General features: G+C 35.8%; 1 protein-coding gene and 1 long non-coding RNA gene across 5 annotated transcripts in view; one reads left to right on the top strand and one right to left on the bottom strand.

Annotated features, from left to right (window-relative positions):
• Positions 1-12,748, top strand: part of LOC137239336 (uncharacterized) — a 329,408-nt gene extending 316,660 nt beyond the window's left edge. Inside the window, exon 3 of the long non-coding RNA XR_010949330.1 lies at positions 12,668-12,748. This is a non-coding gene — a long non-coding RNA (uncharacterized lncRNA). The remainder of the gene's footprint in view (positions 1-12,667) is intronic.
• DIP-theta (Dpr-interacting protein theta) overlaps positions 1-13,448 on the bottom strand; it is a 554,628-nt gene that overhangs the window by 133,632 nt on the left and 407,548 nt on the right. The window lies entirely within an intron of this gene.

A 13,448-nucleotide genomic window follows, 5' to 3' on the forward strand; every position in this document is an offset into this window, starting at 1 on the left:
GCAGCTGCTTACTACAGATTCAAGCCAAAATCGAAAAATATATATTAATATGTATATGCGTACATCCGAAAACATATTCACACCAATTCTATATATTCTCGCGGAATTTTGTTCTCGCGGATTTTTTTATTCCCGAGGAAAAATTCCTCTAATTATTTGGGGAATAGGAATTTCGAATTTTCGAAGTCAGCTGTTTTGTCAATTGAAATTTCGTTGGGCATTTCTTATTTTGTTTAAAAAATTGTAAAGTTTAATTTGTTAAAATTTGTTTGAAATTAAGAAATAAGGTATAAGCAATGCACATTATAACATTTCATGTGGTATTCACTGAAATAAGTAATGAATTGGGGCCACAGCAACATCAACAGAGGAGCACAAGAAGAAGACCGGCGGGATAACACAAATTCGCCGGAGTTGCCTGCATTCATTCTGCAAAGCAATTTTCTGGCGGCGAAGTCGAGTTGAGTTCGCCTTTGGCCATATGCCAAAATCTATTTAAGCCTTCTTAAAAAATCCTTGCGCAATTTCTGGATGACTGCATCAAATATGCGAAGAGCTCTTCCGTTGCTTGTGATATATTTTTCGACTTAAAATAAAGAATATTGTTGTTGTTGTTGTATTAACAGTGAGAATATTGTGGTAGAATGTAATTACATATTTTAGCACAAATTTGTACAAATAAGTGTTCTTTCTTAAAATAACCAATTTCCTTTAACTATTTTGATACATTCCCTTAAATTTAACTAATGAAAAAACTCCTATGAAATGGCAGAGAAATCTCCCTCTTTCTCACATTCATAATACCTACTTTTCTCCCATAACCGGTTTCCGCTTTTTCGAACATTGTTCAGAATAGGAGGAAAGGGAGAAGAGAAAAAACTCACAAGGAATTTTTATTTAGAATAAGAGGAATGGGAGAAGGGAAAAAACTCGCACAGAATTTTCGTTTAGAATTGGGCTGATTAAATCATAAAATAAATATAAACAAATTTTCAAAGCATTTTATTTGTACGATTTCAGTTTCTGTTCAAAAGAGTTGCCATAAAGACATAAAAATCTTTTAAAATATAATTTTTTATATAAAGAAAAATAAAACATTAACTACATGTAAACACTTTCCGATATACGTTAAACATGACAGCCACAGCCCAGCAGCTAAAACGTCAAAATGGTAACCAATACCTGTTGCTACAGCCAAACGACAAGTCAAATTGAAAGAAGCTGCAATAACTGAAGAGTTTGAAAAAAAGAAAAAAAAAAACTGGAATGTATTTACAATATTGTCATTTAACTACTAAGCTTGCGCTTGTGTGTGTGTGTATATATATGTATGTCAATATGAATGCTAGAATATCAGTGCATCACTTTTTGGCGCGCACAACCACATTGGCTCAGTAATACAACTGCCTTTGGCAGACACCTGCTGTTCCTTCCTAGCACATGTAAGCTCCCCTCATTGCACTGCTCTATACTCGCTCTCCTTTAGCAAACTTTAGCTTTATAGCGTAGCTGTGCATGTATATGTTGAAGTTCTTTTGATTCATATTTCCCTTTGACCACTTTCGTCTTCAGGGAATACAAAGCCTTTCGGCTGGTTGAGGTTTACCAGGCTACGTATGCGTGTGTGAGTATTTTTGTTTTCTTCATGTGTCTATGTTTATGTTTTCTTTTTTTTTTCATTTTTGTCATTTGGTGTTTCCTGCCAAACGCTCACATGTCACTTGGGTCCTTGCACACATGCACGCAAACCAGCAGACACTTTCAGTGTTTCCGGTAGCATGAAATTTTTGCTCTTTTTTTTAATTTTTTTAATGAAGATGCGGATATTTACTAAAGTATAGCGCTAAATATTTTCTGTATAAATTAGAAACATTTTTTATATGATCACGTATTTAAGTTCAGAGAGATTAAAGCCTTAATTGGTGCGTGGCTATCTATGCAGAAATTGACGCGGCTGCAGCTTAAGTTATTTTCTTCCAGTTTTTCTACTCCTTTGGATCTGTTTATTTCCGGACACAATATATTGCAGGCCCCAATCCTATAACTACTTTGTGACCATCGTTGTACGTGATATCGTCTCGTTAGCCACTTAGGCGCCCTTGTGCCAACTTTCACTCACAGTGTGGCTTTTAGAGACCCATCAAAGCGCAGGTCGGGAACTAGGCATTTTGGCCGTCCAATATTTGATAACGCATTGAAGCTACCCCAAGGCATTTTGACTCGGTGGTATACAGGTGGAGTGAATGCAATTCATACAGTCAATCATCGGTCTTGTTTTCAGGGATCGCGTAATGCTAAGCATGGTTAGCCTGCATCACTCCTCTAGTCTTTTCAGGTACGTTCATTTGTGTGTGGCGTTCTACCAACTAACAACTCCATAGTATAGTATACACTATATAATTGCTGTAAATATGCAATAAAAGAGAGAGGGCGATAGACCCCACGCACACCGCAGGGTTGTTTTACATGCATTATGTGCCGTCGAGGCCTTCTTCACTCTCTTCTTTTCGTTAAACTTCCACGACATCTTACTGCCTACAACGATTCCTAAACATTTGAAAGGGGTTTCTTCTGCAGAGTCATACCTCCTTGCTGAGGCCTAGTCCAATTTGTGACCTTATACCTTATAGCAAACAAGACCATATTCTTCTTCTCTACTTTGCCGTTCAGCCCTACATTATATGCCCAAGTATGTATGTCCCGAAGCGCCCGATCCACCATAGAGCTAATTTATGGAAATCACATTTCACTTGTGAAAACTACAACGTCATCTGCGTACGCCGTGAATTTAACGGGTTCGTCGTCGAATCTCCTGAGCAGTTTGTCGATAACCAGCGTCCATAGCTGAAATAATAGTACCCCGACCTGGGGCGTGCTCATGTCAACTGATTTCGTGGCCGGAAATCGTGAAAAAAATGGATATGGTAAAATAAACAAAAAGAGACACATGGCTCTGACTATGCATAAACGTTTTTATTGTCAAGCACACATTGCATTATCAGCGACGTCCTTGGCGGCTTCTTGCATATTAATACTAAATTATACACCCATTCAAACAACAATAAAAACAGCGTAGTGATCAACATAAGAAGGAGAGTGTATAAAACCAGAAGCACAAGTGTGCTATAAATTTTCTGAAAGCAGCAGTTGAAACAAATAATAAAAAGAATAGCAACAATAAATAACTAACACTGCGGAAAAACAGAAACTCTACCAATAAAATAACAATTGGAGGGAATGAAGGGGGCGCTGTACAGGCATAAGCATTGCATGAGGATCGCTGCTCCCGCAAGCATGTGAATATGACAATAAGTATATGGAAAAGCATACAAAATAATAAAGAAAGGAGAAAACTGGTGGTTAAAGTGTAAAGATGACATTGCAAAAGAAAAAGGAAAGAAAAGCGCCATAAACAACAACAATAAAGTAGGGGAAACAAAATTTTAACATGTAACCCAAATATGTGGCAGAAGTGTCGGCGACCAGCAATATATGAAAATTTCAAAAATGGTGGTTACGAGATTTATAAATTGTGCAAGTGAGTTTACTTGGAAAAGTTTGTGTTTTGATAATTTAAGTAATTAAGGATATTCCAAAAAGGAAGCAACACATTTTTGTTAATAATCAAGCTAACCGACACTAGGGGATGCCACTAAAATAAAATGCATAGGAGGAAATAGCCCATAGTTAAGGAGATAAAAGAAAATCAAAACAAGTAAAGAAGATTAAGTTCGGGTGTAACCGAACAATACATACTCAGTTGAGAGCTATAATGAAAACATAAGGGAAAATAACCATGTAGGAAAATAAACCGAGCGTAACCCTGGAATGTGTTTGTATGACATGTGTATCAAATGAAAGACATTAAAGAGTATTTTGTGAGGGAGTGGGCCATAGTTCTATAGGTGGACGCCATTTAGGGATATAGCCATAAAGGTGGATCAGGGTTGACTCTAGAATATGTTTGTACGATATGGGTGTCAAATGAAAGGTGTTAATGAGCGTTTTTAAAAGGGAGTGAGCCTTCGTTCTATAGGTGATCGCCTTTTCGAGATATCGCCATAGAGGTGGACCAGGGGTGACTCTAGAATATGTTTGTACGATATGGGTATCAAATTAAAGGTATTAATGAGTATTTTAAAAGGGAGTGGGCCTTAGTTCTATAGGTAGACGCGTTTTCGAGATATCGCCAAAAAGGTGGACCAGGGGTGACTCTAGACTTGCTTGTACGATATGGGTATCAAATCAAAGGTGTTAATGAGCCTTTTTAAAAAGGAGTGGGCCTTCGTTCTATAGATGATCGCCTTTTCGAGATATCGCCATAGAGGTGGACCAGGGGTGACTCTAGAATATGTTTGTACGATATGGGTATCAAATGAAAGGTGTTAATGAGTATTTTAAAAGGGCGTGGGGCTTAGTTCTATAGGTGGACGCCTTTTCGAGATATCGCCATAAAGGTGGACCTGGGGTGACTCTAGAATGTGTTTGTACGATATGGGTATCAAATTAAAAGTATTAATGAGGCTTTTAAAAGGGAGTGGTGGTAGTTGTATATGTGAAGGCGTTTTCCAGAAATCGAACAAAATGTGGACCAGGGTGCCAGGGGACCAGAACTTCATCTGTTGGATACCGCTAATTTATTTATATATGTAATACTACGAACAGTATTCCTGCCAAGATTTCAAGGGTTTTTATTTCGCCCTGCAGAACTTTTTCATTTTCTTCTACTTAATATGGTAGGTGTCACACCCATTTTACAAAGTCTTTTTCTAAAGTTATATTTTGCGTCAATAAACCAAACCAATTACCATGTTTCATCCCTTTTTTCGTATTTGGTATAGAATTATGGCATTTTTTCGTTTTTGGTAATTTCGATATCGAAAAAGTGGGCGTGGCCATAGTCGGATGTCGGCCATTTTTTATACCAATTCAAACTGAGTTCGGATAAGTACGTGACCTGAGTTTAGTAAAGATATATCGATTTTTGCTCAAGTTATCGTATTAACGGCCGAGCGGAAGGACAGACGGTCGACTGCGTATAAAACTGGGCGTGTCTTCAACCGATTTCGCCCTTTTTCACAGACATAAGTTATCGTCCTAGAATCTAAGCCCCTACCAAATTTCACAAGGATTGGTAAATTTTTGTTCGACTTATGGCATTAAAAGTATCCTAGACAAATTAAATGAAAAAGGGCGGAGCCACGTCCATTTTGAAATTTTCTTTTATTCTTGTATTTTGTTGCACCATATCATTTTTGAAGTTGAATGTTGACATAATTCACTTATATACTGTAAAGATATTACATTTTTTGTTAAAATTTCACTTAAAAGAAAAAATTTGTTTAAAGTGGGCGTGGCCATTCTCCGATTTTGCTAATTTTTATTAAGCATACATATAGTAATAGGAGTAACGTTCCTGCCAAATTTCATCATGATATCTTCAACGACTGCCAAATTACAGCTTGCAAAACTTTTAAATTACCTTCTTTTAAAAGTGGGCGGTGCCACACCCATCGTCCAACATTTTACTAATTTTCTTTTTTGTGTCATTAGTTCAACTCACCTACCAAGTTTCATCGCTTTATCCGTTTTTGGTAATGAATTATCGCACTTTTTCGGTTTTTCGAAATTTTCGACATCGAAAAAGTGGGCGTGGTTATAGTCCGATATCGTTCATTTTAAAAAGCGATCTGAGTCGAGTGCTCAGGAACCTACGTACCAAATTTCATCAAGATACCTCAAAATTTACTCAAGTTATCGTGTTAACGGACAGACGGACGGACGGACATGGCTCAATCAAATTTTTTTTCGATCCTGATGATTTTGATATATGGAAGTCGATATCTATCTCGATTCCTTTATACCTGTACAACCAACCGTTATCCAATCAAAGTTAATATACTCTGTGAGCTCTGCACAACTGAGTATAAAAAGTAAAAGCTTCTGTTTGGCTCAGAGAAGTCTAACTTACTGAAAGCGAGTTTTTGCGAAAGTTACCCTGAAGCAATTGCCAGAAGTAAAACTTTATATCGCTTATACGGATAGGATTTGTGCGCTGGGACAAAGACCTATCACATAAAAAACGACATCCAGTAAAAAGTTGCAACCAGCCGCAGATCAGACCTCTTTTTCTGATAACCAAAGGGATCATAAACTTAGAACATGTAAGAGGATTGGGGGGACTATGTTAGGAGAAGGTACCAAAACTCGACTCTTTACTGTTCTTGTCAAAGCAAATGCCGATATTACCGCTATACAAGAAACACGATAAAAGGGCAAGGTAGCAGGACAATAGGATCTTGCGACGTGCACAATAGATACCCAACGCATTGAAGAGTAACTGGAGATAAGACTTGGCCCCATGTGTCGTCATTCCCGGCAATCCGTATCAAAACGATGCTCTTCAACAAACTTTTTTTTTTTGTGCATACGCGACAAAAGGCAATGAGAACAATAACGTTAAAAAATCCTTCTATGCATTTTTATCTCCATGGTAGGCCAACAAGGCATCCTTGGTACTACAGCTTGGCACTACATTTATAGTAATACAGTTATAACATTACCCTAGGAATTCGGTCTCATTGACTTCATCTATCCACCGATATCGTGTTACAGGATATAATATGACACCAAACAATCTTGTAATTTCCTAGTAGAAGAACTTGAAACAAAATCGGTCAGGTCTTTATTAACAGCCAGTATAGCTCCAGTGGTCCCACGTGGATATGCGTACTCTATTAGGTCCAAATATCGACTCAGACATCTACTTTGCTGCAGCCAAGATACGCACACGCCTCTGCGCAGCAGAAAAAGTGCATGCAGAAGCTGCTAACGAAATAGTAATCCAATGATTACTCCAATGGAATCTCACACCTGCACACTGGTAGAAATCTTCGACCTAGCGATGTGACCGAATGATGGGAGCACATTTCTCTCTCAATACATACTGCCACCGCCATTATCGTAGGTCTCCGGCGGGCCCACAAAAACAACGATACAATGAAGAACGCCATGCTGCCTTGGGTAAACATGGCGCTGCTTAAAGGGTTACTATGTACAAGTGTCAATTATATTGAAGAGATATTGCGATGCGAGGAAGGTAGATAGCTGCCTAATTGAAATAGCTGCCTAAAAATGCGAAGCGGCACTGACCAAGTGCCAGTAGCTTCAGGTGCTAACAAGTGCTACTTCTCATTGAGTAATCAATTGAGAAATCAATTCTTCTCTCGACAAACAAACAAATCGCTCATAATACCTATGCTTATGTATGGGTCAGTCTCATGGATGGTGTAGAGAGACGAAAAATGGCTCTTGGATTGTTCGAAGAAAAATTTTTTCGTAAGATTTTTGATCCTGTTAATAATGCCGACGGGGAGTGTCGAAGGGGATATACAGTTAATGCTGGATAGATCCTGCTGTACGAATGAACGAAAATGTTCCATCCAAGCCAGTTTTTCCATCAACATCCTTGGAAGCAGAGGAAAGGGAGACCTCTACTTCACCTCGATTGGCGCTTCCGATTGGCGTCAGCTATCGCGAAACAGGGATATCTTGCATGACTTGTTACCCAGCAGTAAAGAAGGTTACGCGCTGATTTTAAATTTCACTTAAGTAATCGTGAGGTAAGGTAGACAGGTGGACAGATAGGGCCTCCTCAATTACTTTTATATACTAAACTTTTGGGTATACGGAAGCCTGTATATAAATCGATTCTTCTTGTTCATATAGCGATTAAGGCACACTCCTAAGGTTTTTGGATTATTATCTATTACGATGGTCCTTTGTCGGGTAAGTTCCAGATATGGAGGTCTAAATGAAGTTTCTCGTTAGACTTTCAACATTGCGGACTTTAAACATTTCCAAGCAGCCTTGTATGCTTTGTATACAAAGCACACTTTTAGGCGCATATGCATTTTTTTAACCTTCAAGTTCAAACAACATAAACGCAATTTTGTGAAATGTGTGAATAGTATTTTGTTAAAACACAAACCAGAATTCAAATTCAACAATATTTAAAATAAGATTTTTTAACAAACCAGAAATCTAATAACAAATTCACGTTTTATTAGCAATAATAAATCATTTTATATGAAACTAGCATTTTTAATCGCTTTTTGTTTTAGTTTTTATTAATGCACTTTTAATGTCTGCACTTGAAAAAATTCCAACAAAACAAATATGTAAAAATTTTATTTGCCTGCAATTTAGAAACGAATTTTCCAATCAAACTAATTAATTGTACATAAATCTATTTTGAGCAACGGTAAATGCAGTAAATAAAATTTATATGCAACAAATGCGCTCTACGGTAATAAAGTTGTTTGCAAATTCCGTAATCGCCTAAAAGCATGCAATGTATCTACTAGTGTAATTACATATCAAAAATAACAACAATACCAACAAAGGCCTGATATTTTTTTGTATGTTTTAGCTTACAACTGTATTTAATGCTATTTAATTTGCTATTCTTTGTAATTAAGTAAATATGAAATTTTAGTTGCAATTTGCCATTGCACAAACGTAATTACCACATTATTTGTGATGTGCTTGAGTTGTGCGCCTGAAACTAGGCCACATTGTTGATTAATATTGAATGCAATTAAGCGAAAAAATATATACAATTGGGTATAAAACAAACGATTTAAAATATTTATTTATATGTTTTACGATACTTTCCACCCGGCAGCAAAAAATAGAAACCTATCGGCACATGCTTGAGAGTACATTTGTCTAGCGCCTAAAAATATGCATGAATTATTTATGTAAGCATCCCGAAAATCAATAAGTATTGAATGCACTTTTTTGTATATATTTCTGGTTTAAACAGGAAATGAAAATTATTTTAAATTTTCATATACAAACTGATATATAACAGTTTACAGAAAAATGGCAGTGGCATTTTTTTTTTTAAATTTCGTTAATAATGTTTTTTTTCTACTTTCGATATATAACGAAAAAAACTGTAATGTATCTCGTAACTGAACCTATACAAAGTAATCTCAAGCTATTTTAAAAAATTCAAAAACTCGCCAGCGTTAACTTGCTGGGTAAGCTTCTCAGATCTAGCATGGTCAGCAAGAGTGATGCACTAATTTTTGTAGACAACAATATAGCTCTAAGCTAAGTGGCGGGGGGAGATGAGAAGTCTTTCCAAGGGACCTAGGCCTCCAATCCTGCCTCAGACTACCAATTACTGTAGAATATCCAGGCAGAAGTATTTGCCCTAATAGAAGCCGCAGTTAGGATAGGAGCACAGAATATATCGGCAACAAACTCGACAACCAGACAGCTATCAAATTTCTTGGCATGTTCCCGTTTAGTTCTAAGCTAACTATAAACCGTCGCTTCAGTCACTTCAAGAAATGTGCCAACAGAAGCTAGTACACCTCACGTGGGTCAGAGGAACTGCATTGCACAAGAGTTTGCCAGGCATGTTACGACCAGGCAGATTTTTCCCGACAAATAGGCGTAGGCGCGTCCCTTTCGGCATGCAATTATACGCTAAAAGAGCACATCTGAAGTGAAGCCGCCAAAAGATGGTTACTTACACCAAGTTGTTGGAAATCTAGGCAAACCTGGCCCAGAATGTGATCCCAAAAGGATCCTAGAATTTTCAACTGGGCACTTCTTTATAAGTAGGCATACGAAAAGGATAGTAGCGTTTTAGCGTCGGTGATGCTTTAGTTGCAAACGGTATGAAGAGACAAAAACTTCCTGGCGCGAGACAGGCTTCCTTGGAACTACTTTTCTAAATCATCTGCGCAGGTCGTGGAGTATGATATCAATTATCAAGTTCTCATAATGATAAGAAGAGCAAAGGTAGTAGCATTTCGTAATAGCTTCGTGGTATCACAACGGGCCGAAGTTTTACTAGCCTACTTGTGGCCTCGGCAGACACTTCAACCTCACCTAACCTATTTAAAGTTCTCAAAAAAAAATTGCTTGTATGCAGTTTTGTAGCGCACTAAATTTATGTCTAGCAAAGTTGAAACTATGAGTCTCTCAAAACTTGGATTGTTTTTTGTCGAATTTTTTTCCAAAAGGCGTTTTAAATTTTTTTCCATACAAAGTGTGAAAAAGTTTCAATCAATGGGTTTTTTAAACACATATAATTTGTACTTTGTTGGACTGAAATTGATTGGGCAACAAATCTAAATACAGTTCAGAGAACTCCTTATTAAAAGTATAAAAGTTGCGTAAAATTTTCTCGAATTTTCGAAGATTTTTTAGAAAATTGTTTGTATATTGATTGAACTATAAAACTGCATCTTCAAAAAAAATTCAAAAATATCTAAATAAAAGTTCTAAATTTTCGTAAAATTTTTTCGAGTTTTCGAATATTTTCAAAAATGTTTTTGTATACCCTCAGTTGCAAGATTCAAAGAAATTTTTCTCAAATCATGAAAAGAACAAAAAATTTAATTGACGAAATTTGGAAAAAAAAACTGCCGCTGCTATTTTCTTGTTCTCTGCTGTATGTTTTTGCACACATAACTAAGTTATATTAAAATCAGAAGCATTTACGTTTTATATTGAATTAGTTACGCTATGTTTTATATATTTGTACACAAATACGCATATCAGTATACAATATTTACATGAGTGCATGTACAATTTGCTGATAATATTTTATTTAGTAAATTGCAAAATTTTCAATTTCCATTTAAGCTGATTACATTTTCACCAACTATTATTTTCTAGAAAATTTTTTCAGTTATTTAACGTAAAACTATTGTTGTATACTTCAAGGCGTTTAGCGAATATTTAAATTTTTACAATGTAATTTCTGCGAAGGGTTTTTCGTACGAAATTGATATTTACAAGAAATTCGAAAAACCTGATTTGTTTATTTACTTAAATCAAAATATGAACCCAAATTACTATTTCAATTGTAATTTTCAATAAACTTCAAGTACGCATGCATCTTTAATTTTGTTTAACAAAACAAAAAAAAAACAAAAAACAAGCACGAACGTTGAAAATGACATATCAATCAGACAGTCTGGCCTTTCGACATCGGCAACAGTGGCCAGAAATATAAAAGTGATAGCCCTAGAGTTGGTTTCGTGGTGGAATTAAAAAGCTTCCCATCAAGAACTGCCTCTAGGCGAGCTTATTACTAAAGTATGGAGCTGGCCGTGATGACCTCAAATAGACTGAACGTAGTGTTTTGTACGACGAGAGTTTTTATGTGCCAACGCATGGAGTGACCGAAGTGAATGAGAAACCTTTTGTTACAAACTAGAATAGCGAAGGGGTCTCTGATTGGCAATCCCAATGACATGGTTTACAATGACGAGTTCAGGTTGATCGACTTCAAGGCAACTCCAAATATGGGTATATACATATATATTAGGAGTTTCTAACATAAAAGAGATACCACTCGGCTGCATCCTAATCAAAGATGACGAACACAAATTTACCATGCCGTAATAAGCGGTGGCAGTGGTGCGACCACCATACCGAAGATCCTGAATTGAAATAAATAAAAATAAGCAAAGCAACATCATAAATTTAGAAACAAGTTTTTTCAATTGGAAAAATGTTAATCTAAACGAGGTCGGCACCCAGTGGCGATTTGGCAAACACCACGAGTGTATTTCTGCCATGAAAAGCTTTTCGGTGAAAATTCATCTGCCTTGCAGCAGACGTTTGTAGTCGGCAATTTGTAGGAAAAATTAAAAGGCCTTAACCTGCTCGGAGAACAATCCTGGTATCAGCATTCTGAAAGTCCACACTCCCAAATACCGATACGGATCAGCAAATAGTAGCAGCCAAGATACCAATATGTCTCTGCACAGAACAAGCAGATGATTTTTTACGCGGCTCTCCACGTGATTCTACAATATACAACAATCGCGTCGTAAGTCCAGCCTTCTTAGGGGCGAACCAGAGGGCAACCAATTGGGTCAAATAAAAGACGAGTTAGTTGTTGACATCAAAATTTGTCGGCACGATGGCGTCATGGCTTCTACACTGTTGAGATATAAGAATTCTTAATTGTTCTACCTTGAACTAAGTGAACAATAGAAGTAAGGTACTGGTATTGGTATTGTTATTGGTGTTGGTGTTGGTATTGGTATTGGTATTGGTATTGGTATTGGTATTGGTAATGGTATTGGTATTTGTATTGGTATTGGTATTGGTATTGGTATTGGTAATGGTATTGGTATTGCTATTAGAATTGGTATAGATATTGGTATAGGTATAGGTATTGGAATTGGTATTGGTATTCGCATTGGTAATGATATTGGTATTGGTGTTGGTTTTGGTAATGCTCTTGCTATTGGGAGTGGTGTTGGTGCTGGTATTAGTATTCCTGCCAAAATTACGCTTTGTTTGCAGACGAAAATGGAAATTGATTTTGGTACTTAATTATAAGAATATCCCAAAAACAAGAACAAAAATGAAAAATTTGATGTAGTGTGCACAAAAAATATTTGAATTTTGTTTTCTTTTTAAAACCAAATTAAGTATCGCTCTCAACAAATCTAATTTCAGTCAACTATTTTAAAATACATCCACAGAAAAATATTCGCACAACAGATAAATTTTAATTTATAATTGAAAATATGAAAAATCATATTTACACAAGAAGTCTTACTATATATTCTGTTAAATATAGATATCCTTATTATATACGTTTTCTAAATTTTTTTCTTTCTAGCTTAACTCATATCCTTGATTTGAATTTCTTTGGCTGTTTTGGCTTGTTATCACCTAAATATACTTAATGGTAAGTAAACAAATCAGACACGCTTCTTCATTATAATAAATTATTATAACAAGTATAACAAAAAAAAAAATTCGTGCAACAAATATATGTATAAACAAAATACAATGCGCGACAAAGAAAACCAACTAAGCAAGACTAATAAATAGAAAATATCATTACGGTGAAAGCAGCTGCTTCAAACAGTGAAACTTGAACTAGAATAACAGCACCAAAAAAATTAATTCGGCAACAGAAATATGAAAAACTGGCAAAAAGTAAAACAAGTTCAATTTAAAGCAAATTTATTTATTGTATTATATTTCATAGATGCCCCCTAAAAGTATGCTTGAATTTGGTGGGAAAAAGAAAAGTAAGAAATTTTGTATAAAAAAGCTGGTTATATGGTATAAGATAAAGAAGCTCCCTAAAAGTATGCTTGATTTCGGCGGGAAGAAGCAAAATAAAAAATGTGGTATAGAAAAAGCTGTTTATATTGGATAAGATAAGGAAAACAACTAAAATAATAGGAAAATAAAATAAAAATATTTTGTGTAATTTATACAAATAACAGTATACATTTTTTTGTTGAGTTATAGGCCTTTAGCAACAGGAATAATTGCATTTTTCTTAAAAATATATATTGTTGCCGCAAAAATATGGTGAAAAACTATTTCAAGGAATATATTGTAGAATCAAAAGTCACTTAGTAAAAATACCTTTAAAAAATTATCTA

The sequence above is a fragment of the Eurosta solidaginis genome, chromosome 2 (assembly GCF_040869045.1).
Source record: "Eurosta solidaginis isolate ZX-2024a chromosome 2, ASM4086904v1, whole genome shotgun sequence".
NCBI lineage: Eukaryota > Metazoa > Arthropoda > Insecta > Diptera > Tephritidae > Eurosta > Eurosta solidaginis.